General features: G+C 39.4%; 1 protein-coding gene across 3 annotated transcripts in view; it reads left to right on the top strand.

Annotated features, from left to right (window-relative positions):
• The window catches only part of MED13L (mediator complex subunit 13L), a 428,751-nt gene that overhangs the window by 218,096 nt on the left and 182,755 nt on the right, over positions 1-27,900 (top strand). The gene's annotated exons all lie outside the window — the stretch shown is intronic.

The following is a 27,900-nucleotide window of genomic DNA, read 5'->3' as shown; positions in this document are numbered from 1 at the left end:
TTACTATGAGGTCTCTGGAATAACGTCAGTGTTATTGTTCAAGTTCCGATAGTTTGCTCATTTTCTTTAGGTTGTGGTTCCTTCCCTTTGCTCTGCCTGCAATCTCTTTTTTTGGTAAAAGAAGCTTTTTTTTCTTTCAAGTAGCTGCAGTAATGCATGGCAATATTTTAATAGATTTTGAGGTCATGTTAGTTCTGCTAATTTGGGCTGGAAAGTGATGTTTATATAATCTTTCATTTCCACAGATTTTCTCTGTAACAGGCTCTGTATTTTGTTGCCTGTTATAAAGTAGAGTTTAGATAGCCATGAACAGGTATTGTTTCCAAAGATTTACTCTAATCCCAAATTTACAGTGATGAAGTAAGGTATAGATTTTTAAGTGTATCTGCTTTGAAGAATTGTAGCTTTTGTAACTACTTCAAGATTTGATTTCCACATGGTTTTCATGCAAAAGCCAATTGGCAAGGCTTTACCAGAAATGTATGATTAATTTGTTGCGCATGATATATTTGTTTTGTTAGTATGTTTGAGGTATTTTACCCTCTTACAGTATTGCTTTGCAACCAGTGATCTTTTACATTCTGATTACAGCATATTATTGCAGCTGGATGTTTTTGCAAAGGACAGTGTGTTAACAAGGTAGTTTAAAACAATAGTGTTTTGTACCATCTTGTAAGATTAGCACAATAATTAAAAATATATTTATCTACTTTCCTAAAATGAAAACATTTTGTTGTTGTTGTGGCTTGTGAATTTCTCTCTGAACAGAGAGAAGCACAGTATTTGGATTCAGAGTAACAGCCGTGTTAGTCTGTATTCGCAAAAAGAAAAGGAGTACTTGTGGCACCTTAGAGACTAACCAATTTATTTGAGCATAAGCTTTCGTGAGCTACAGCTTACTTCATCGGATGCATCAGTATCAGTAGCCTTTTCTTTCTCCTTACAATGTGTATGATAATCAAGGTGGGCCATTTCCAGCACAAATCCAGGGTTTAACAAAAACGTCTGGGGGGGGGTAGGAAAAAACAAGGGGAAATAGGTTACCTTGCATAATGACTTAGCCACTCCCAGTCTCTATTCAAGCCTAAGTTAATTGTATCCAATTTGCAAATGAATTCCAATTCAACAGTTTCTCGCTGGAGTCTGGATTTGAAGTTTTTTTGTTGTAATATCGCAACTTTCATGTTTGTAATCGCGTGACCAGAGAGATTGAAGTGTTCTCCGACTGGTTTATGAATGTTATAATTCTTGACATCTGATTTGTGTCCATTTATTCTTTTACGTAGAGACTGTCCAGTTTGACCAATGTACATGGCAGAGGGGCATTGCTGGCACATGATGGCATATATCACATTGGTGGATGTGCAGGTGAACGAGCCTCTGATAGTGTGGCTGATGTTATTAGGCCCTGTGATGGTGTCCCCTGAATAGATATGTGGGCACAGTTGGCAACGGGCTTTGTTGCAAGGGTAGGTTCCTGAGGTTGATGGTGGGTTCCATCCCACCATCAACCTCAGCCTGGTCTAGTCCACACAAGAGATCCACTTCCTGGACACTACAGTGCTAATAAACGATGGTCACATAAACACCACCCTATACCGGAAACCTACTGACTGCTATTCCTACCTACATGCCTCCAGCTTTCACCCTGACCACACCACACGATCCATCGTCTACAACCAAGCTCTGCGATACAACCGCATTTGCTCCAACCCCTCAGACAGAGACAAACACCTACAAGATCTCTATCAAGCATTCTTACAACTACAGTACCCACCTGCGGAAGTGAAGAAACAGATTGATAGAGCCAGAAGAGTTCCCAGAAGTCACCTATTACAGGACAGGCCTAACAAAGAAAATAACAGAACGCCACTAGCCGTCACCTTCAGCCCCCAACTAAAACCCCTCCAACGCATTATTAAGGATCTACAACCTATGCTGAAGGATGACCCATCACTCTCACAAATCTTGGGAGACAGGCCAGTCCTTGCCTACAGACAGCCCCCCAACCTGAAGCAAATACTCACCAGCAACCACATACCACACAACAGAACCACTAACCCAGGAACCTATCCTTGCAACAAAGCCCGTTGCCAACTGTGCCCACATATCTATTCAGGGGACACCATCACAGGGCCTAATAACATCAGCCACACTATCAGAGGCTCGTTCACCTGCACATCCACCAATGTGATATATGCCATCATGTGCCAGCAATGCCCCTCTGCCATGTACATTGGTCAAACTGGACAGTCTCTACGTAAAAGAGTAAATGGACACAAATCAGATGTCAAGAATTATAACATTCATAAACCAGTCGGAGAACACTTCAGTCTCTCTGGTCACGCAATCACAGACATGAAAGTTGCGATATTACAACAAAAAAACTTCAAATCCAGACTCCAGCGAGAGACTGTTGAATTGGAATTAATTTGCAAATTGGATACAATTAATTTAGGCTTGAATAGAGACTGGGAGTGGCTAAGTCATTATGCAAGGTAACCTATTTCCCCTTGTTTTTTCCTACCCTCCCCCCCCCCCCCCCCCCCAACGTTCTTGTTAAACCCTGGATTTGTGCTGGAAATGGCCCAACTTGATTATCATACACATTGTAAGGAGAGTGATCACTTCAGATAAGCTATTACCAGCAGGAGAGTGGGGTGGGGGGAGGTATTTTTTCATGCTTTGTGTGTATAAAAAGGTCTTCTACACTTTCCACAGTATGCATCCGATGAAGTGAGCTGTAGCTCATGAAAGCTTATGCTCAAATAAATTGGTTAATCTCTGAGGTGCCACAAGTACTCCTTTAGTGTTTGGATTATTTGTTATTTAGTAGGTTAGTGTATGAGCATTTCACCTCTGGAGAACCAAATTTAAAATTCTCACTTAGTGCACAAATGAAAAGTACTTGACAGTTCCGTGCTATTTCCTGGTGAGCATCGATCCACATCACTAAAGCATCTGGCACAGCTAGCAGCCTCTGATCAAAAAAGAATCACAATTAGAATGGAAAGTGTTAGAAATCAGGATTAAGGTGTGCTGGCACTCTGAGTGGGGTGTCAGTAGCATGAACCTATTAACCCATAATTGCCTATATACCAATGTTAGGAGCCTAGGTGACAAAAGGAATAGGAGGAGTCTCTCATTTCTGAGCATGAATTTCAATCTAGTTGGTATTACTGAAACCTGGTGGGATGATTCACAGGTAATGCCATTTTTGACATGGAGTGCCATTCCCCCTTCCCATTTTCCCCACTCAGTGCTTCCTAAACAGGTTATAACCATTTATTTTAACATTCCAATCAATGGTTATAACCTATTTTGGAATAATTGAGTGGGGAAAAGGGAAGGGGGAATGGCATTTGACTCTGTCAAAAATGGCATTACCTGTTTCTGAGTCACTTAGAACTTGGAAGAAAATGACCCTGAATGCTTATGAACCAATGTCCTAACATGTAAAGCACAATATGGAGTATTAGGTGGTGGCTGCTAGATACCACTAAATCACATTAGGGAACAGGATGACTGCCTTCTTATGCACCTATCTATAATGTGTAGGAAAACAAAGCTGTGTGATTATGAGGGACATTAATTTGAGTGACATCTGCTAGAAGTCTTATGGTGCCAACACTAAAAAAACTCATAAATATTGCATCCAACATGGGGTATTCTATATTAGACCTTGTCTTGACAAGGAGGAATAGATCACAGAATTAAAAATTTATGGTAGCTTAGAAACAAGGGATCATGACTTGATCACATTTATAATGTCCAAAGAGAATTAAGTCCAGATCATACTTGGTGCTTTAAAAGGGCCAGTTTCACAAAGCTGAAAACAATTATGAGCCAAATCAGCTGGGATAAAGAATTTAATCATAAAATGTGAATGATAATTGGGAATTGTTTAAGTGCACTTTACTATATGCCCGCAAAAGCCAAAATCAAGGAGGAAGTTGGTTAAAAACTGATGCGATTTAACAAATGTAAGGAAGGGGAAGTTGGTAGTGATGAATATAAATCAGAAGCTAGGAATTGTAGAAAATTGATAAAGGAACCCAAGGAAAAATCTGTTGCCGGCAGAGTTAAGGACAATAAGACGGATTTAAAGAATATTAGGAGCAAAAAGAGTCTTAACAGTAGTATTGGTCCATTACTAGATGTAAACGGTGGAATTATCAATAATAATGCAGAAAAGGCACATACAGGCAAATAAATATTTTTGTTCTGTATTTGGGGGAAAAAACAGATGATGTAGTCATATCATATGATAACACTTTTTCCATTCCAGTAGTATCTCAGGTATTAAACAGCAGAACATTAGCTATTAAAGTTAAACATTTTAAAATCAGCAGGTCTGTATAACTTGCATACAAGAGTTTTAAAAAAGCTGATGAAGGAGCTTGCTGGACCGTTAATGTTGATTGTCAATAAGTGTTGGAACCCTGGGGAAGTTCCAGAAGTCTGGAAGAAGGGGGACAAAGAGGACTAGGGAATTATAAACCAGTCAATACCTGGAAAGATACTGGAACAAATTATTAAACAATCACTTTGTAAGTACCTAGAGGATAATAAGAGTTATAAGGAATAGCTTACATGGATTTGTCAAGAACAAATCATGCCAAACCAACCTAATTTCCTTTGGCATGATTACTGGCCTAGTGGTTAATGGGGAAGCAGTAGACATGATATATCTTGATTTTAGTAAGGCTTCTTACACAGCTGCACATGACATTCTCATAAGCAAACTAGGGAAATGTGGTCTAGATGTAATTACTATAAGGTGGGTGCACAACTGGTTGAAAGACTGTATTGAAAAAGAAGTTATCAATGGTTCGCTGTCACACTAGGAGGGTATATCTAGTGGGATCCTTCAGGGATCACTCTGGGTCTGGTACTGTTCAATATTTTCAATAACGGACTTGGATAATGAAGTGGAGAATATGCTTATAAAATTTGTGGATGACACCAAGCTGGGAGGGGTTCCAAGCACTTTGGAGGACAGTATTAGAATTCAAAATGACCTTGACAATTTGGAGACTTGGTCTGAAATCAACAAGATGAAATTCAGTAAACATAAGTGCCAAATATTGCACTTAGGAAAGAAAAATCAAATGCACAACTACAAAACGAGAAATAAATGGCTGAGCAGCAGTACTACTAAAAAGACATGGAGGTTATAGTAGGATCACAAACGGAATATGACTCAACAATATGATGCTGTTGCAAACAAGTGTAATATTCTGGGATGTATTAATAGGAGTGTTGTATGTAAAACACAGGGGGTAATTCTCCCACTCTACTCGGCATGTGTGAGACCTCAGCTGGAGTACTGTGTCCAGTTCTGGGCACAGTAGAAAATCTGACGTATGAGGAAAGTTTAAAAAAACTGGGCATGTTTAGTTTTGAGAAAAGAGGACTTATGAGGGTAACAGTCTTCAGATATGTTAAGGGCTGTTATAAAGAGGACTATGATCAACTGTTCTCCATGTTCACTTAAGGTATGACAAAAAGTAATGTGTTTAATCTACAGCAAGGGAGATTTAGGTTAGATATTAGGAAAAAAGTTTCTAACTCTAAGGGTAGATAAGTTCAGGAATAGGCTTCCGAAGGAGATTGTGGAATCCCTATAGTAGGTTTTTTAGAACCCGTTGAATAAACAACTGTTAGGGATGGTCAGGGTTTAAGTTTAGGTTTGTACAGGGAGGCTGGACTTGGTGACTTCTCGAGGTCCTTTCCTGCCGTACGTATATATGATTCTATAAAAAAAAAGCGAATGCAATGCCAATATTTTAAAAGGGTAAATGGGATGGCGTGGGTAACCATAGGCCTGTCAGGCTGACATCGATGCTGGGTAAGATAATGGAGTGGCTGATATGGGACTCAATTAATAAAGAATTAAAAGATGGTAATATAATTAATGCCAATCAACATGGGTTTCTGGAAATAGATCCTGTCAAACCAACTTGATATCTTTTTTTGATGAGATTACAAATTTGGTTGATAAAGGTAATAGTGTTGAATTAACATACTTAGCCTTCAGTGAGGCATTTGGCTTGGTACCATGTGACTTTTTGATTAAAAAACTAGAATGATATAAAATTAACATAGCACACATTAAATGGATTAAAATCTGGCTAATTGATTGGTCTCAAAATTTAATTGTAAATGGGGAATAATTATTGAGTGGGTGTGTTTCTAGTGGGGCCCTTAAGGGATTGGTTCTTGCCCCTATACTATTTATATTTTTCTGAATTACTTTGAAGAAAATATAAAATCACCACTGATAAAGTCTGCAGATAACACAAAAATTGGGGGGAGTATTAAATAATGAAGAGGACAGGTCACTGATTCAGAGAGATCTGGATCACTTGTGTGCAAGCAAATAATGTGCCTTTGAAAATGACTACATGTCAATATATACATCTAGGAACAAATAATGTAAGCCATACTTACACAATGGGGGTCTCTATCTTGGGACACCTTGACTCTAAAAGATTTGGGGGTTATGGTGAATAATCATCAGAACGTGAGCTCCCTATGTGGCACTGTGGCCAAAAGAGCTGATGTGCTCCTTGGATGCATAAACAGGGGAATCTCAAGTAGGAATGGAGAGGTTATTTTAGCTCTGATTTTGGTGCTGGTACAACCGCTGCTGGAGTACAATGTCTAGTTCTGATGTCCACTATTCAAGAAAGATGTTGATAAATTGGAGAGGGTTCAGAAAAGAGCCATGAAAATGATTAAAGGATTAGAAAACCTGCCTTACAGCGATAGCCTCAAGAAGCTCAATCTATTTAGCTTAACAAAGAGAAGGTTAACGGTTGACTTCATTACAGTCTATAAGTACCTACATGGGGAATAAATATTTAATAATGTGCTCTTTAATCTGTCAGAGGAAGGTATATGGGAAACCAATGGCTGGAAGTTGAGGCTAGACAAATTTAGACTGGAAATCAGGCTTCAATTTTAAACAGTGAGAGTAACTGACGATTGGAACAATTTACCAAGGACTGTGGTGGATTCTCCATCACTGGCAATTTTTAAATCAACACTGGATGTTTTTCTCAAAGATACCCTAGGAATTATGTTGGGGAGGTTCTATGGCCTCTGCACTGCCGCCTCCTGCAGGTGCCATCCTCACAGCTCCCATTGGCTGTAGGTAGGGAGCCTGCCGGCCCTGTGCCAACCAAACTTTTAATGGATATCAGAAATGCCGGTTTCTAGAGCTTTCCAGTTGGTAAAGTGCTGGATAACACACCTTTTACTGTATATTGATTTCACTTACAACACAGAATACAAAGTGTACAGTGCTCACTTTATATAATTATTTTTGGTTACAAATATTTGCACTGCACAAAAGATAAACAAATGAAATAGTATTTTTCAGTTCATCTCCTACAAGTACTGTAGTGCAATCTATTGTGAAAGTGCAATTTACAAACATAGAATTACTTGTTTTTTACATAACTGCACTCCAAAACAATGTAAAACTTTAGAGCCTATAAATCCACATTGATAAATTGCATTTTCACAATAAAGAGATCGCACTACAGTACTTGTATGAGGTGAATTGAAAAATACTATTTCTTTTGTTTATCTTTTTTACAGTCAAATATTTGTTATAAAAATAATATAAAGTGAGCACTGTACACTTTTTATTCTGTGTTGTAATTGAAATTATAATAAACTAATGGAATACTAACTTAAATTTAACAGTATGATTAAAACTACAATTAATCACAATTTTTTTAATTGAGTTAATTTGTTTTGAGTTAATTGCTTGAGTTAACTGTGATTAATTGACAGCCCTAATTTTCTCTAGTGAGAATTTCTGAAAAGGGAGCAAAAGGGAGAGTGTGTAACACAGCCTGGTGGATACTGTATTGAAGAGGGCCCAAGGTTAAATATTTTATTGTCCCATCCTGGGCAGTCATAGAAGTATTGTCTTAGGTCAGAAGATAGTAGAGAAGATAGAGAAACTGAAAGAGATGGGGAAAAATCTGTAGACTAATTGGTTCTTCTGTTTGTCATTTATGAAGAAAGGAGTATTTAATCAATTACATATACCGTTCAGAGATGTAGAAGGCCAGTCAGTGGATCAAAATTTCTGTTTCTTCATATATAGGGGCCACCATTGAAAAGTCAGTTTTTAATCAGATTATCACTCCACAGTACTTGAGATAGCACAGTTATTTCCTAGTTCAAGTATAGGGAAATATTTTGATAGCTCAGGTACTACAGGTTGGCAACTGTTGGCAAATATTGACTTTTTAAAAGTGGCCAATGTGAAATGTGAGACAGAAACTGCAAAAAACTGTTGACATTTCCTTGTACAAAAAGAGTGAACAAAAATGATTAGCCACTTAAAATTGCATTTAATTTTGAAAGTTTGTTAAAAGTACAACTATGTGAAAGAGCTAAATCTTCAGTATTATAGGAACATGTCTTCGTGGACATGATCTGGATTTTTATGTTTGTCTAATGCAGGCCAATTATGGGTAAAAGGACTGGGGGGAGGGGAAAAATTAATGTAATTTTAAAATCAGTCATTTTAAATCTGAAGGAATGCTTATTTTAATCCCTGCCATTCCTGGATCGTCAAAACGAATGTGACAGAAATATCCTGTAATACTGAGAATCAGAATGTTTAAATCATGGATTTTTTTTCTTCACAAAATTATGGTTCCGTATTTAGGTTTAGAAGGAGACTATGTTCCCAGCCAGATGTTTTGTTAACTTTGAGGTTTGGGATTCTGAAAAGCTAGGTCCCTCTTGAGGCTTATTTTCAACAAATTTAGCTGCCACTCTGAATGGCTGCTACAGTACCCAGCATAGGCTTACTCTGTGGTTTTAACTTTGTAAACTCTAATGGACTAAAGGTGAAGGGCTCTTTTTTTACAATTCCCTTTTTTACTACCCTTTAGACAGCTCCCTGGAAATTAATTATTAAACTTCCCTATTTACTTTGATCTTCTAACTATTCAGGACTACTAACCAGCATAATGCTGTAGTAATAATTTGAATCCATGCTCTGCTCCGTGACCTTAATACTAGAAGATGTCTGAGGGGACCCCAGATTGAAGTCTCGGCACAGTTGCAGGTCTGTGTACACCAAGTAGCAGAATCAGAGTCTATACAGTTATAAGTTCAAAAGTCTGTTCTCCCCCAACAGAATAAAAATGGAAAGAGAACTAGAATATGTAACGTGCTGTTTGATCAAGTTGTTCTATTTACTGTAATCTTGTGTCATTTTGTAATTCTAGATGGCTTAGAAAACTGTGAGACAGTAGAAAAAAACAAAGAAAAAATAAAAACCAAATTGGTTTTATAATGTCTAATGCATGCTGTTAAGGTTTGTGTTTTTTATTTAAAATGTTTTGTTTTTTAATTACTGTCACCATGATTAATTTAATTTGGAATTTGAACATTGGCATTTACTTAAAATACCAATTTTTCATGTAAAGTCACACTTACAGATAGTTTAGACCCAAGACTTGGCCTTCCTTAAAACTCATTTTGAACTGAAAGGGAACATGCTTTGGATAATACATATTATTTATTGAACTATAAAGTTTATGTTGAGAGCAATAATCTACAGTTCCATTAGAAATACAGAAAAAATGTAATTGTTTGCCAAATAGACAAAGACAAAATTGACAACAGTAAGAAGTTATTATTTGCAGACATTGAGCATTATAAACAGTGATGACAGTTAACTCAAACCTGTTTTATTTGAATAGTGTATTTTTAAAAAATGATTTAGACTAGCAGTTTTATGCGAATGTACGTTGTCTTAATTTTAAAAAATCCTATAAACAGAACCCTATTTTTAAATTGTCAGCTTCGTGATTGAAATTATCAGTGTTATATGTCTTCTGCTCTTCCTTATGTCCCTGGATAGCTAAAGGTTTATATTTATTCAGGCCTCAGCAATTCTGCTATTGCAGTGCTTATTCTGTATATAGTTTGCTTTGCTTGAAAGCCTACACTATACCCAAGAGAATACAGTTTGTTCTCTGCACTATTGGATCATGAATTGCAACTCTTGTAGCAGAAGCAGCAGCAACACATTTTGTGATCTTAACATGTCACATTGAAAGAGGAAGGACTTTCCGACTGGTTGCACATAATAGGCAGGGAAGCCTGCAGGGAAGTGTTTCAACACTGCTGAGCAGATTCATTCCTCTGGAATATTGGATAATGTGGCTAGAAGAATGCAGTCAGCATTTAATATTTTGACATAAGAAATAAAACAAAATATAAGTGACATCAGACTTTGACATCAGCAAAAGCGGATGTCGTAGATATTGACATATTTACTGTGGTGAAAGGAAGTTCTCTTCAGATTATTTGGGAATACTCTTTATAGCTTAGTAGGTATTTTCTCCCACCATCTTTTAACAATTTCAGATCCAGCTAATCAATAGTCTTTGGTTGCTCTGTTCACATTAAGTTTCAGGAATCTCTATATAGAACTCCAGTTGAAGTAGATAGGATTTTTGTGCAAAAAATCATGATGGAATATGGATGTAAATATTTAAATTTGTAATATTAATATTTTTTTCTGATTTAAATGGTTAATTAAATCAAAAAAGAATTGCTTTCTGAAAAGTATCTTTTATTGTTAGTTAAATGAAAAATGATTGTTTCAAAAATATTAACATAGCAAAGAGACCCTACTATAGTACTTCCATTTATTTAAAAAACAAAAAGAAAGAACAAACCAACCCCAAACCCCCAAGACCCATCCAGGGCATTTGATATATTAAACTTAAACAAAGCTTGGATATGGTGTCAATACTAGTAACATAAACATCTGTATAGACTTATCTTCAAAAGATAATCATCATATCTGTCTTTTATATAGCATTTTCATTAGTATACTTTCAGATACCTATACTGCCATGTCAACATCTGAGTTAGTAGGACTGATCTTTTGTGCTCAACTGTTGCTACAGTGACCCCTAGGATCCCTTTTCCCTTGTTTGATCTACACAGGTTACTGTGATTTATTGAATGGCCTGCAACAACTGAAGCAAGTGAAATTATGTTGGAGTAACCGGTAATGACTCTCATTGAGGTCCTAGAAATGTTGGAAGTACTTTGTGCCACAGCCTGTGCCTAGATCTGGATTCTGACTGACTGGTGAAGGCTGGTGGGAGAGAGGGGGAAGAAATAAATCTACTGTTGGCAGAAATTGTCAGTGGCTGCCTAGTATGGTGCTTTCATCTGTAAAGGAAGCTATTTTGACGCCATTGCTTAAAATAATAATAATAATAATTATTATTATTAGTTGGTCAGATTGAGAACATCTATCACCTAGCCTTTTATCTTCCATTTTTGGTTAAGAGTGTTGAGAAGATTATGGGAAGACAACTCCAATAGTATCAAGATGCCTCAGATCTCCTTTATTCTTGCCAACCTGGCTACAGATCTGAGTACAGCACAGAGACTGCACCCATTGCTTTTGTAGAAGATCTTCTCCTGCTGATCAAGTGTCTGGTGATATTGTTGAATCTATCAACGGCCTTTAATACCATTGGGCACAGGGTGATGAGTCTGTTGTTAACCTTAGCAAAAGTATAAGAGTACTTCCATTCAATGGGTTTGATCCTGTCTTTCAAAGAGGTCTGAAGTAGTGCTGGGCAGAAAACAAAAGTTCAGTTTTGTGCAAAATTTCAAAGTTTTAACATTTGTTTTTATTCCACATCTAGAACTAGATCTTTTGAATTTTTTTGTGAAAAAAAAACATGGCAGGGAGAGAGAGAGACCCATCTCAGAAAAGCTCCTAATCAGTAGAGCAGGGACTTGAGTCTAGATTCTCCCACAGCCTACGTGAGTACCCTGACCGTTGGACTATAGAGTCAGTCTTCCTTTCTATTTAGCCCAGTATTTAATTGTTTATATAAAGTGGAACAGCTCTAATAAAGACATAGAGAGAAAAAAAGACTGACTTTGTAGCCTGATGGTTAGGGCACTCATCTGGGTTGTGAGAGGCCCCAGCTTCCAATTCCAGGTGATTGCTTCTGGTCTGTTGGCTATTCTGGGGTAGGTCTCTCTCCCTGTCCCTTTGTTTTTGACCAAAAATTCCATCTTGGATCTGAGAAACCTTAACAAAGTTTTTGGTTTCAATTAATCAGTGTTTTCTGGAGGAGGAAAAAAAAAAGTGTAGTTGAAAAATCTGTCTAGTTTTAAGAGTACTTTGGAGAAATTGCTCTTTGACCTCTGGGGTTCTTCCTATTTTGTTGCCCATCTTGTTTGCGTATATGGGGTAAGATGGCATAGAGATGCAGTGTTTTCAATGTGCTATATATTTCCATTTTATCTGATCCACAAGTGTCAGCTGGCTAAAGCTCAATTCAGATAAAACAGAAATGAGGGTTATAGGATGGGCACAAAACCTACTATTTCTTACTCAATTTAGTGATCTTGGGCATACTTTTGGATCCTTGCTGCTGTTAGAGATTGCAGCAGCAATGGCCAGGACACTTCCCCCACCTCCTCCATTGGCTAATGGATATGAGATTTTGGATGTGAGCTTTGCTAATATAATTTGTGCATTTGTAACTTTGATACTAGACTATTGCAATACATTCTGCATGATGCTACATCTTAAACTTGGAAGCTGGTGACTTAATTCTTAATGGAATTTCTTTTTTGCAACCTGATGTGCGATGGGGTTGCCTGTAGATTTCTGAGGGGAGGTTAAGGTGCCGATTTTGACCTACAAAGTCCAAAATGGCTTTAGAGTATGGCTGTTTGAGAGACTGCCTCTTTTCTCTGTGCCGTACTGCTGCATCTCAGGTCAGTGGAGGTATTCAAGTTTAATGGAGTTGGTTTAATAGAGAAGGAGCTGCTGGCAGATTGTTTTACGTGAGGCGCCTTGTTCTGAAATGGTTTAAATCCATCTATAGGGAATTCTGTAAATCCCATCTCTTTTCCACGGTTTTGTAGAGGCAAGAGGGAACTGAATGTTGGGGTGGGTGTATTTTGAGCTGCGATCAGTGTCTAGAATGGACTGTCGTTCTCACACATTTCTATGTGGGGGAAGTGACTGCTTTTACTCTTGTTGGTTTGCATTTTTAATATATGTCAGAAGTTCTATTGTGTTTGGATAGGCACCTTTTTGTATTTCCCACAATCTAAATAAACATGACACATTTCCTTTGATTTTTTGGATTGTTTTTAAACAGTCTCTCATAATTGTGTGTTTTTATTTGGTGACACCAGTAACGCTTGTACGTAGAAAATATACAGCCATTTATAGCCAATCATATATATAATTGTTTACCCTTATGCATAGGCCATAGTATGCATAGACCATAAACACAAGTATTAAAATTATTGTAAAGATATGAACATTTCAATAAATGAAACCATTTAAAACATAAAATAATTATCTCAAAACTTATCTAGGATATTTAAATAGCAAGTCGTTTAAAAGAAGGCATTGTTATAAATTTCTATAGCTATTCTATGGATCCATAGTCTTTTTTATTTCATTGTGTTGCTTGACTAATTTTTTTCTTTTACATGGTTATTTCAACACGAATGTCCATATTTTAAATGGTTTCTTGATACAAACATGTCAAACATCTGAACTTAAATCATTATATATGAAGATTGGGTTAACCAGGACTTGGTGACCTATTAGTGAAGTCCCAGTAATATTTAAGCTCCTTTTCTCATTACATGCTCATTATTGGCACAGTATATAAAGGATAAGCTAAGTTACCCTTATGTGCCATTAATTAGATTTGTCAGGACTCCCAGTTGCACATCCTGCCAAACATAGTGTTATCACTTACTGTATCATTAATTAATTAATTGACTTAAGGGTGTTTGTAAATGTTTAGAAGTCCTTGAAGTTTTGAACACTGAAAAGCTGATGCCGCTATTATTGTGTGACAACTTTCACCAAGCATCGGAAGGCAACAACTGAATTCATTTAAATCTGAAAATACTAATAGATAGATGTTACATAAATTTATCCTCTAGGAACAATGTTTGTTAGTTCTACAGCCTACTTTCTGATTATTGAGATAGATACATAACATCATTTTATTCCCACGGTTTACTTATCTACTGCCCTTTCTGGTTTGGCAGGGTTTTGTTGTTAAACTTGAAACGAAGTAATTTGCAAAACATGAGTTAAAAGTAGTGTCAGTAGATTCTTGAATATTCCCTGCCAAATCTTGTAGTTTAGCAACCAAGTTTTCCTAGTTATAAAAATTATTTTCTCTCCCTGTTTCTTCTGTGAAAGATCCACACAAGTAACAGGAGAAATCGACTGACTATACAGGGGAAACACAAATTGAAATAGAATATACACAAAATTGCTATCATATATACCAAGTATGCAAACTGAAAAAAACAGAAAATATTTGTTTTTCTGAGAGTGGTGTCCCTATGGGTGCTGCACTCCAGGTGTGCTAGTGTCCCTTGTGCCTTTGACTGGAGATTTCACATAGCAGTGCCCGTTTGGCCCGCGCATGCTTCCTACTCAGTCCTGTGGGTCGCACCATGGTTATATAGTGCTGCGGGGTGAACCACTCAGTTTCTTCTTTACTGCAAAGCTCTATAGAAGATAACTCCAAGTAGAGGGAAAGGAGGATAGGTAGTGGAACACCCATAGAGGGACACATCTCAAAGAACCACAAGTATCAGAGGGGTAGCCATGTTAGTCTGGATCTGTAAAAGCGGCAAAGAGTCCTGGTGCACCTTATAGATGAACAGACATATTGGAGCATAAGCTTTCGTGGGTGAATACCCACTTCTTCAGATGCATGTAGTGGAAATTTCCAGAGGCAGATATAAATATGCAAGCAAGAATCAGGCTAGGGATAACGAGGTTAGTTCCATCAGGGAGGATGAGGCCCTCTTCTAGCAGTTGAGTTGTGAACACCAAGGGAGGAGAAACTGCTTTTGTAGTTGGCTAGCCATTCACAGTCTTTGTTTAATCCTGAGCTGATGGTGTAAAATTTGCAAATGAACTGAAGCTCAGCAGTTTCTCTTTGACTGCACTTGTGCAAGTTTCTTCATGAGGTTGATGGATTTCCACTCCATATGTCTAATGCAGTGCCTTGCATGGTGTCAAGTATCAGAGGGGTAGCCGTGTTAGTCTGGATCTGTAAAAGCAGCAAATAGTCCTGTGGCACCTTATAGACTAACAGACATATTGGAGCATAAGCTTTTGTCGCTATTCTCTGGGATGATCCCTTCACCCCTCCCCCTGCCGCATGGCTATTCTCAGGGATGATCCCTTTTAGTTAAGCGCAAACAACCCAGCATGAACGGGGTCCTTTTACTGTTCCCTTACAAAAATTCCCCTATTTCAACCAGGTGACCATGGATGATATATCTCTTCTGAGGCTAACACAGAAAGATAAAGACCTAATATTGCTTGAATGTGACCAAAACCCAGGACCATTCACTGCCATGCTTTGTGCTGCAGTGATTCCAGACTGCTTGCTACTGGCTTGGCGTGGTAATGTGTCCTACCGTGGAGGATGAAATAAGGCAGCCCTCCCCAGAAACCTTCTGCAAAGGCTTTCAGAGTACCTCGAGGAGAGCTTCATGGAGATGTCCCTGGAGGATTCCCACTCCATCCGCAGACACGTTAACAGACTTTTCCAGTAGCTATACTGGCCGCAAATGCATCCCAGTTCTTCAGGGCAAATCAAACATTAAACACAATTACTTTTAACACCTGTAGTGTAGTTACAAATGTGCATTCACCAGGGGTGCCTTCTCCGGCTTCAGGGTCGGGGATCCTGCCTTGGGAGGGTATTGGCTCCAGGGTGATGAAAAGGTCCTGGCTGCTGGGGAGAAAAGATTCACTGCTTGCCTGCTGTGCATTCTCCTCCTCCTCATCCACAAAATCCTCCTCCCTGTTGTGTGAGACTCCCCCCTTGCAGGTGTCCACGGACAGTGGTGGTGTAGTGGTGCCATGCAGCTGATCATAGAAGCGGCATGTATGGGGCTCTGATCCGGAGTGACTGTTTGCCTCCTTTGTCTTTTGGTAGGCTTGCCTGAGCTCCTTAACTTTCACACAGCACTGCTGTGTATCCCTGTTGTAGCCTCTCTCCACCATGCCCTGTGCGATTTTGGCATATATATTAGCATTTCTTCTTTTTGATCGTAGTTCGGCCTGCACAGATTCTTCTTCCCATACAGCAATCAGATCCAGTGTCTCCCTTTCAGTCCATGCTGGAGCTCGTTTGCAATTCTGAGCGTGCCACATTGACCAAACAGGAAATGAAATTCAAAATTTCCCTGGGCTTTTCCTGTGTACCTGGCTAGTGCATCGGAATTCAAAGTGCTGTCCAGAGCGGTCACATTGGAGCACTTTGGGATAGCTCCCGGAGGCCAATACCATTGAATTGTGTCTGCACTACCGCAAGTTTGACCCAGCAAGGTCGATTTTAGCGCTACTCCCCTTGCCGGGGAGGAGTACAGAAGTCAATTTTAAGAGCCCTTTAGGTCGACGGAATGGGGTTGGTTGTGTAGATGCATTCACTTTAAAATAGACCTAACGTGGCTAAATTTGACCTAACCCTATAGTGAAGACCAGGGCTAAGTGTGGGAGGCTGCAGCAGGCAGTCGCTGTCTCCATACTCTACATACTACCTTCTGTTTATGTGCAGGGTCACTGCACAGATGGAGTCACTCAAGGTGTCACTGCTGATACTGGGCTGGGGACATCCGTAATACCTGACCATGTCTGCTAGCAGCTCTGCATGCTAACACATGTAAAAGATAAAACAGGTCATTTAAAATACTTGAAAATAACTTTTTGCACATCATAGTAGTATCAGGTGTATCCTGCATCATCAGGTTGCTTGCTTAGAGAATTATTTAAGCATATAATAAAAATCAGCCATAACCTGATCAATGTTAAATAAAATAAGTTGTGGAAGATGTAAACGCCTGCAGTTAGTTGCCTGAAGTAAAGTGAGCCATTTCTAAAGGTGATGTGAACACTGAATTACTGTATCATTTGAGTGCTTTTAGTGCTTCGGCTGATTTGATTTACAGATTCAAGATACTAACAACACACTATGTTAAGGTGGCTAGTCTTTTAGTACTAAATATTAATTGCTACTAGTTTAGAAGATAGGGAACTCAGAATAAACATTGGCTGTCTCATAAATTAGAGTTAAATAAGACCATATAAACAATCCTTCCATGTGGTATTAGTAATATAAATAAATAAAGCTATGCTCTTCCTTTTAATAATGAGCCATTGAGCCAGAGACGGACCATTTCATGGCTAAACTGAGTATCGCATAGAACAGCATTTCTCAAGTGCCACCACCGTGGCCACATGGGGCCACCAGGGGCTTTTCTTGCAGCCACAGCCTCCTGGGCAGTGATTGGGGGAGGAAGGGGCAGCAAGGAGGGGTTGGGCTCTGCCTCTCTCGAGCCACAAACATTCGAGTCACAGACAGCCCGTGTGAGTTCCCCACCTTCCTGGGAGCGGTAGGGCTCAGGCTTCCTGCTTCAGCTTGGTGTGGCAGGCAGCAGGCTCTGGCCATACGGCGGCAGGATCTGGCCATGAGCTCTGGGCTTTCGCTGCACAGCGGCGGGCTCCGTCCCCCAGCTGCTGGGCTTCAGGCTCCAGCCGCTGGGCTTTGGGTTCACCCTCCCCCACTTATTGCTCTGGCCCCTCACCCATTCACTCCATCACCCCTGGCCCCCGTTGCCTCCCTACCAACCTCCCCATCCAAGGCTTAATTTGTCCCCCAGCTTGCCAGGGCTGAGTAAATTTGCTGTGAAAAGTGATATTTGTGTGTTTGTTAATATCACATTTCACTGCCTCCCAGCTAGCTAACAAGTCTCTGCTGTGAAAAGTGATATTAACATACATACAAATATCACTTTTCACCGAAACAGACTTACTAGACAGCAAGTCTAAAAAAAGCCCCACAACCAAAAAAGCAAAAGAAACAACAACATAAAAGACAAGAACATGTAAAGCACCTTATTTTTTTTTCTATTCTGTTTAGGTCCAGTAAACAATAGAGACAACTGTATGTCTCCAAATTATTGAGTCTGCAAAAACACCCCTACATGAACAAATTACTATGATTGGACATGGATATGTGCATATGTATTTGTTTTTCCTAAAGTAAATTAAGTATTTTAGGGGCAATGGTCAAAGTGGCCACCAGCAAGAGTTGGTGGCCACACTCTGAGGTCACCAAAAAATTTGTTGTGAGAACCCCGGCATGGAATCTGTCTGCTGATGCAGAGTAATTACTGTGTGGCTGCATATTAAAATACAACCATGCAAAATAAACACTGTTGGCCTCAATTTATTTGGTAAGTCGATAAAGCCAAATCAGTTTAAAGCATGACTGTAGTCATTGTTCTAACTTTGGAAATAATTCCATGCTACGGTTAAGTTCAATAAACAAAACAATGCCTTCCTCTCCCTCCCCCACTCCTTTACACTTAGGGACGAATTCTCCTCGCCTGTGCAAATGAACTTACATGACACAAAATTCTCATAGGAATGTTTAGCATTTCTGGCACATAAATACCTTGCAACACAGCTACAAAAGTGCCATGCGAATGCCTGTTCTCACTTTCTGATGACATTGTAAATAGTAAGCAGGCCTCAGTATGTCCCATAAATGTAAACAAACTTGTTTGTCTTAGCGATTGGCTGAACAAAAAGTAGGACTGGGTAGACTTGTAGGCTCTTAAGTTTTACATTGTTTTGTTTTTGAGTGCAGGTATATAGATTTTTTTTGTTACATTTGTAAGTTGTGCTTTCATGATAAAGAGATTGCACTACAGTACTTACATGAGCTGAATTGAAAAATACTATTTCTTTAGTTTATCATTTTTATAGTGCAAATATTTGTAATAAAATAGTAATATAAAGTGAACACTGTACTCTTTGTATTCTGTGCTGTAATAGAAATCAATATATTTGAAAATGTAGAAAAACATCCAAAATATTTAATAAATTTCAATTGGTATTCTATTGTTTACAGTGTTATTAATCGCGATTACTTTTTTTAATCACGATTAATTTTTTTGAATTAATCGCATGAGTTAACTGCGATTAATCGACAGCCCTAGTACAAACATGTGAACCACTCTCTTCGCTCTCCATCTGTGTTCTCTTTCCTCCCTTACCTCCTGTCCCCACTCCCCCGTGTCTCCCCCCCCCGCTTCTGTGAGTACTAGGGCTGGGGAGTCGTAATTGGGTAAGAAAATTTCTGTCCCATACTCCGACTAGAAGGAAGTCAACGAGGGTTGAGCTTGTCCCAGTAGTTGCACACACAAGTTTACAAGACTTCCCTCTACCACCTCAGGTTGATATTGTACCGCCACGTGTGTACTATACTACAATTCAAAGGAGGGAGAGGGGAGATATATAAAAACTGGTGTTAGATCCAAAATCTTCTGTTAAGTATTGCACTGGCTCCTGTAATTAGAGGATTTTGCAGTATACGATTCTGTAGAAAAGGTCTCTACCTCCATTGCAGATGCTTGCAAGAAACTGCAAGCAGACTTGCTGACAACAATTTAGCCATGAGAAAAATATGCTTATCTCCATGGTGGAACTAAAGGTACTGACCTGTGGAGGAAAAATCCAGTGCTTTATTCCTTTTTTAAATCCAAGATTCGCCTTTTCCTTAAATTCAGTGTCACATTTCCCAAATTACAGCAGTAATACGTCTGGGAAAGAGAAACTTAAATGTAGGTAAAAATTCAATGTTTTTATTTTAACTCCTTATCAAGTTGCATTCATTAGCAAAGGCAATGATTTATAAATAACAATTTAATAATAATTTAAATTTCTCATTGGCAATATGTTTTTAAAAAACAAATGTTTCCTTGTAAAGGGATGTTAACTATAATTAATTTAGTTTGTTATGAAATAGCAATGTATGTAGGTTAAATTTTCAACACTGTTTTCAGTGTTTAAAGGAAGAAGCAGTCATCAGCTGAAAATTTAATATCGCATTATGGTGGAAAATAAAAAAGAGAAATCTGCACTTTAGTTCCTCATGAATTCTGAGATAAAAGTACACTGTTTAGGGTGTGTTCCTTAATATATATTTTAATTGCTTTGTTCTTAATGTCAGTTGTTAAGAGCTTATACAACCAGAACATTAATTGTTGTTAGTTTTGGTGTGAGATTTACTTTGTAGCGTGGTGGGAGAATCAGAGTTTTGAGTGTAGGTTGACAATATGATTTAAAAGCACACTAACATTCCCCTTTTCTCTGTTCCGTTCCTAGAACAGGAATATATAAATCAAATGCCTTTGGTAAGCAAAGTCTGCTGCTGAGATTTATATTTTGTAACCCATTGGGTACTGTAGCTTAGGTAGTTCAAGTGGAACTAAAGAAGTGAATTTGGCTGTCTTCATATTTTATTTGTAATTAACGAGTTGTATTTTCCTGATATTGCTAGAAAAGATAATTGTTTGTTGTAATAACTGTTAATTGTATAAACAATTACAGTTTTTGTTGTGATGTCTCCCTTGTTTTGTGAATAATAATTTGATAAATAAATACTTTGGCTGCACTGAAATCAATGGCAAAACTTCCACTGACTTCAGTGTGTTTAGGATTTTAACCTTCATACTTCCAAGTTAAGAGCTTGATGCTGGAACTCTTACACATTTGTGAAGTTATTATTTGAGTAGTCCCATTGACTTCAGTGAAGCTGCTTACATGAGTAAGGTTGCAGAACTGGCTCCAGTTTTGGTAGTATCTGATATTTCTGTTGTAGCTTATATTTTGTTGAATAGGAGTTTGCCTTTAAACTTAATGTATTCCTTTATTATATATTTCCTTAAGCAATTTTTATTTATATGATTTGGTGTACATAATGACTAGTCATCCTCTCCCCCCCCCCCCCCGAGAATTTTGAATGAGGATTGTAATTCTTCCCCTTTGTCTGTTTTTCTTCCTTTTAATCAGTTTATCTAATTTTCCTGTTTCTTATTTACCTCCTGTGTTGTATCAGATCTGCCTTTCCCTTGCTCCTTTAATTGGGGCCATGCTACTTTGTTTCCAGTAATCTCTGTGGTCAAGGATTACAGTCTACTGGTATGTTTGTTAGTGCCTAGGTTAACAGGAACTTTGTACACGACCTCAGTAGAAACAATAAATATTTGATAAATAAATTAGTGTCCAAATAATTTATCTTTGTTTGTTAGAGTGCAAAAGTAATTTTAAATTGCGTATCATGTGGTAATATGCGGAATGCTAACAAATTTTAAAAATATATCACATCAAATTATTACACAAATACACCAAATGTATTCAGAAAAAGCTCATTTTTAGTTAAGAACAAGAGAAAGTATTCAATCTGCTCATAAATTAATTATCTATGCCACTGCTCTCCATAAGATTAAATTTCAGTGTCCAATAAACTGAATTTCATAATAATAATGGTGACCAATTTTTTTAGATTGCAAATTATCAGTACTTATATATCAAATAATATTTTAATAAATTCAGATCCACCTAGATTTGTCATCATGTTGCACATTGTGGTCATTTGGAACTTTACAGCATCAGCAAAGCTGGTACTCACATTCTCCTGCTCATAAAAATACTAACCACTTTATTACTATATTTGTATTCCAAAGGTAAGGCTTCAGAAATGTTATCTAAATTTTGGGGAGGAAGCAGTTATGAAAGAAGCAGTTGGCTTAATAATCCTAAAAAATAGTGGTATATAATCTCTTCCTTCTCTTGAACTATTCATATTATATTTCAGTGTAGTTCGTCCCAGCCGAAAGATAGAGACTTTGCAGTTAAATTTTTTAATGATGTTATTCATATAGAATTGGCTTTATGGCAGATTTAAGTTGCTTTCAGAGTCAGTAGATGCTCTTATCAGATGGACACCACCCAGGCAAGTATCACAAGCTCCATTTGCCTGAACTCAGAATGATCCCTAAAGAGAAATGGTGGAGATGAGCAGAAGCTCTCCAACTTGGTGCCTTCTGCACTCTTAGTAGAGAGTTCAGCTCTGAAGGATGCCAACCAAATCCTCTCCTTTACCAAGAATCTGCTTAATGCTGTCATTCAGCCCTGAGCTCCTGCCACTGATGTCAGACACTGACAGCAAATGGAGGATCAGATCAGGCAATATTGTGGATGGGCACAGGCTCATGGCACATCTACACAGGGAAATTTACTGGCATAGCTATAATGATATAATTACACTGCTATCACTCTGCTGGTCAAAAGCCCCAAGTGGACAAGAGCGGACACCCTTTTTTAGGATTTGGAATGTCTTTAGCTTATGTTTCTTTGGAAGTGGTTTAAACTAAAGTGTAAAAAAAGGCACTCTAAATACTGAAAAAGAGTGACCACACGGGGTGTTATACTGGCTTAGTTATTGCAATATGATTATATCTGTATAACTGCCAGTAAATTTCTTTGTGTCAGCAAGCCCTGACCATCCAAGCAGACTCAGGCTTTCTCACGACATTCTGGTAGCAACACCTCTGGCCCTTCTCCCTTTTCTCTCCTTGTAAAATGGCTCCTAAGAGAGAGCAGGAGTTCCTCACACATCTTGTTGCAACACCCCTTCAGCTTGTGTATTGTCAAAGGCACTAACTCAACCGCCATGTAAACTGTCTCAGTCTGAACCTCTTGTGCTCATCAGCAATTTTTGTTTTCCTCGGGCTGCAAGAGTGAGAATAGATAGGTTTTGGTCTGTTCAAAATATCCTAGAATTTCTGCAGACTAATCTAGATTTGGGTAATAGTTCTGTTAAGGTGTATTCCACAACTATTGCAGCATTAACTGCTGCAGTGGGTTACTTTTCCATTAATCGTGAGTTAAATAAGCCTGGGACCCTGGAAGCTATGAAAAGGCTGAAATTTACAGAGTAGACCACTTACTGCCCCCTTCTTGTTACTTAAATTATTCTTTGAATGCTCTCGTGACAATTTCCTTCAAATGTCTCAAGAGGATTTTCATTCAACTTTTTTCCTCTATGAAAGGATCATTCCATAGGAGGGTAATAATTGTGACTCGGGAGCAGCTGTATGTATCATTTAGGCAGTGCCTAGTCTTATCTTCTACTTCACAAGATCAAGAAGAGCAAAGGAGTCACACTGACAGCTGCTAACAGAAAGCACCCAGGTTCTTCTCTGAGTACTGTCCTTATGGATAGTTCTCTTTAGGTGTACATGTTGCATCGGAGGTTTTTGGTAGCAGTGACTGTTGGGCCTATGCATTCACTGCAGAAATCCTTGCACCTCATACTCAGGATATATAGAGTTGCTCAAGAAAACTGCCCTTGGTTCCTTCTCAAGTGACTGATGACATGAGACAGAGTCTGGCGTGCCCACTCCAGCTTTGCTCTAGCTTAACCTCAATTTCTTAGTTCTAGTTTTAGTTTGGTTTAGTTTATTTAGTTCTTCTGATGATTGTCCCTCTTCAGATTATTTGGGGATTTCTGTTTAATACCTCTCTCTTCTCCTCCCCCATCCCTTCCTGAGGAGTTTGCTTGAGGGGTCATTCTGGTCTGCTGAGCTCTTCGAGATTCAAGCACTGCCTTACTTGCTGGGAATCTATCGCAGTCAATGATGGACATTCCTGGTGTATCTGCTGTCTGTGAGTCACCCACATCCCAGCCAAGTGCAAGATCTCAGTTTTTAAAGGGATATCTTAAAAAAAAGGGGGGGATTAAACTTCAGCTCCTTATGATAGAGTGCTCCCCTTGAGGAACCTTGGATCCAGGTTCAGCTACTCCCCCAACATTGGCATCCAAGTGAGCACAGTGCCCCATCAACCTCTGTACTTAGGTTGCTGTGGTATAAAAACATGAGATACTGACTGAAAAAGTTCCCAAGAAAAGGTGTTCTGAATCTCCTTATAGAGAGCCTGCTTCAAAAAAGCCTCAGTCACCTTCAAGATCAACTGTTTTGGAGACCTCATGTTCCAGGAATGGTACTGCTGAAGTTCCAGGCTTCTCCAGTATTGGGAGCTCATCAATGCATACCTCAGTACCATCCAAGCATGACCGTTCCTGCAGAGACTCTAAACACTCTGCCTCCAGAAAGTATGTAACATCATCAGACTTCTAATTATCACCTCCGTTACTTAACTAGGTGACCCAGACTGCAACATTGGTACCTCCGAGTTTCACCTGGTATCACTGGAGTTTAGACTCTCCAAGGACTTGTTGGTGTCTGATGACCCAGGGTCTCCTTTATTAATGGATACTGAACATTTTGGCCAAGCAGATCTGGTACCCTTACCTGATTTGCCTTGCTTCCTGATCAGCATTGTAGCTTCTGACCTGTCGAGGTTCCTTCCCCACTCTGAACTCTAGGGTACAGATGTGGGGACCTCCATGAAAAGCCCCCTAAGCTTATTTTTACCAGCTTAGGTTAAAACTTCCTCAAGGTACAAACTATTTTACCTTTTGCGCTTGGACTTTATTGCTGCCACTAGCAAGCGTCTAACAAATATATAACAGGGAAAGAGCCCGCTTGGAAACGTCTTTCCCCCCAAAATCCTCCCAAACCCTATACCCCCTTTCCTGGGGAAGGCTTGATAAAAATCCTCACCAATTTGCATAGGTGAACACAGACCCAAACCCTTGGATCTTAAGAACAATGAAAAAGCAATCAGGTTCTTAAAAGAAGAGTTTTAATTGAAAAAAAGTAAAAGAATCACCTCTGTAAAATCAGGATGATAAATACCTTACAGGGTAATCAGATTCAAAACATAGAGAATCCCTGTAGGCAAAACCGTAAGTTACAAAAAGACACAAAAACAGGAATATACATTCCATTCAGCACAGCTTATTTTATCAGCCATTTAAAGAAAACAGAATCTAACGCATATCTAGCTAGATTACTTACTAAGTTCTAAGACTCCATTCCTTTTCTGTTCCTGGAAAAAACAACACACAGACAGAGAGAACCTTTGTTTATCCCCCCCTCCAGCTTTGAAAGTATCTTGTCTCCTCATTGGTCATTTTGGTCAGGTGCCAGCGAGGTTATCCTACCTTCTTAACCCTTTACAGGTGAAAGGGTTTTTCCTCTGGCCAGGAGGGATTTTAAAGGTGTTTACCCTTCCCTTTATATTTATGACATGACCACTTGCCATCAGCAGTCTCAGCATTCTGGTCGGAGTCTCCCTCCCAATGGCCACCCTCTGACTCAGAGCTTGGCTCCTCGATGGTTCTCCGGAATATAAGTTTCCTGTTAACAGAGGTACAACAGGTGCTATTAAACAGCAGAAAGATCTGTACTTGAAATTCTTACCTCAAAAAATGGGAGAGATTTCACCATTGGTATACCCAGCAACAGTTTTCACCTATTCTTTCTTCCCTCTCCACTGTTCTTGATTACCTTCTGAATTTAAAGAACTCTGAGCTTCCCACGTGTTCCATTAGAGTTAATTTGGCAGCTATTACAGCCTTTCATTCCTCCATGCATGGATTCTCAATCTTTGCTCTTCCCACAATGGCAAGATTCGTCTAGAAGTTGCTTAACCCTTTCTCACAATTCAGAAAGTCTAATCCTGGATGGGATTTGAGTTTATCCTTAATAGTTTTATGAAACCTTCCTTTGAGCTGCTGGCTAAGCATTCTGTGCTGCAGTTACCTACGAAAACGGCATTCTTAGTGGCCATCACTTCTGTTTGCAGAGTCAGGGAAGTAGGAGCATTAATAGTTTATTGCCCTCCCCTTTATTGTTGTCTTCAAGGATAAGCTATTGTTATGACCACATCCCAAGTTCATGCCTAAAATATCCTCTAATTTCCACATTAATCAAATTATTCACGTTCCTGGGCTTTCCCCAAAGCCACACCAGAATAGAAATGAGGAGACCCTCAATATCTTGGACATTAGAAGGGCATCTGCCTTCTACTTGGACAGAACAAAACCATTTACATTTTAGAAAGTTTTCTGGGCTGTTTATCTCACTTGCAGATATATCTAAAGGATCCACAGTTTCCACCCAAAAACTTTCAAAGTGGGTTTCCAGTCGTGGTGTTGCTTGTTACCAGGCTGCTAATGTTCAGTCCCCTTTGTGAATAATAGCCCATTATACAAGATCCCAAGCTACCTTCATGGCACTATTTAAAAAAAAAAACCTCAACAATTGCTGAAATTTGAAAAGTGGCAACCTTGGCATCAGTACACATTTTTTTTTCCCAAACACTACTTACTGGTACATTCTTCTAGATCATATTTTGCTGTTGGCGTGGTAGTTCTTTTTTCAATATTGAATCAAGTTCTGAAGCTCCCATCTACTTCAGTGGAGCACCCAAAGGGATACTACTCAAAGAAGAAGGAGAAGTTTGCTCACCTTTTGCAGTAACTGGAGTTTTTTGAGATGTGTGTCACTATAGGTCATAGAATATCAGAGTTGGAAGGGACCTCAGGAGGTCATCTAGTCCAACCCCCTGCTCAAAGCAGGACCAATCCCCAATCAAATCATCCCAGCCAAGGCTTTGTCAGGCCTGACCTTAAAAACTTCCAAGGAAGGAGATTCCACCACCTCCCTCGGTAACGCATTCCAGTGTTTCACCACCCTCCTAGTGAAAAAGTTTTTCCTAATATCCAACCTAAACCTCCCCCACTGCAACTTGAGACCATTACTCCTTGTCCTGTCCTCTTCTACCACTGAGAATAGTCTAGAACCATCCTCTCTGGAACCACCTCTCAGGTAGTTGAAAGCAGCTATCAAATCCCCCCTCATTCTTCTCTTCTGCAGACTAAACAATCCCAGTTCCCTCAGCCTCTCCTCATAAGTCATGTGTTCCAGACCCCTAATCATTTTTGTTGCCCTTCGCTGGACTCTCTCCAATTTCTCCACATCCTTCTTGTAGTGTGGGGCCCAAAACTGGACACAGTACTCCAGATGAGGCCTCACCAATGTCGAATAGAGGGGAACGATCACGTCCCTCGATCTGCTCGCTATGCCCCTACTTATACATCCCAAAATGCCATTGGCCTTCTTGGCAACAAGGGCACACTGCTGACTCATATCCAGCTTCTCGTCCACTGTAACCCCTAGGTCCTTTTCCGCAGAACTGCTGCCTAGCCATTCGGTCCCTAGTCTGTAGCTGTGCATTGGGTTCTTCCGTCCTAAGTGCAGGACCCTGCACTTATCCTTATTGAACCGCATCAGATTTCTTTTGGCCCAATCCTCCAATTTGTCTAGGTCCCTCTGTATCCTATCCCTGCCCTCCAGCGTATCTACCGCTCCTCCCAGTTTAGTATCATCTGCAAATTTGCTGAGAGTGCAATCCACACCATCCGCCAGATCATTTATGAAGATATTGAACAAAACCGGCCCCAGGACCGACCCCTGGGGCACTCCACTTGACACCGGCTGCCAACTAGACATGGAGCCATTGATCACTACCAGTTGAGCCCGACAATCTAGCCAACTTTCTACCCACCTTATAGTGCATTCATCCAGCCCATGCTTCTTTAACTTGCTGACAAGAATACTGTGGGAGACCGTGTCAAAAGCTTTGCTAAAGTCAAGAAACAATACATCCACTGCTTTCCCTTCATCCACAGAATCAGTAATCTCATCATAGAAGGCTATTAGATTAGTCAGGCATGACCTACCCTTGGTGAATCCATGCTGACTGTTCCTGATCACTTTCCTCTCGTGTAAGTGCTTCAGGATTGATTCCTTGAGGACCTGCTCCATGATTTTTCCAGGGACTGAGGTGAGGCTGACCGGCCTGTAGTTCCCAGGATCCTCCTTCTTCCCTTTTTTAAAGATGGGCACTACATTAGCCTTTTTCCAGTCATCTGGGACTTCCCCCGTTCGCCACGAGTTTTCAAAGATAATGGCCAATGGCTCTGCAATCACATCCGCCAATTCCTTTAGCACTCTCGGATGCAACTCGTCCGGCCCCATGGACTTGTGCAT

This window comes from Chelonia mydas, chromosome 15, assembly GCF_015237465.2.
Source record: "Chelonia mydas isolate rCheMyd1 chromosome 15, rCheMyd1.pri.v2, whole genome shotgun sequence".
Taxonomy (NCBI): domain Eukaryota; kingdom Metazoa; phylum Chordata; order Testudines; family Cheloniidae; genus Chelonia; species Chelonia mydas.
This window is presented reverse-complemented; position numbering and strand designations above follow the sequence as displayed.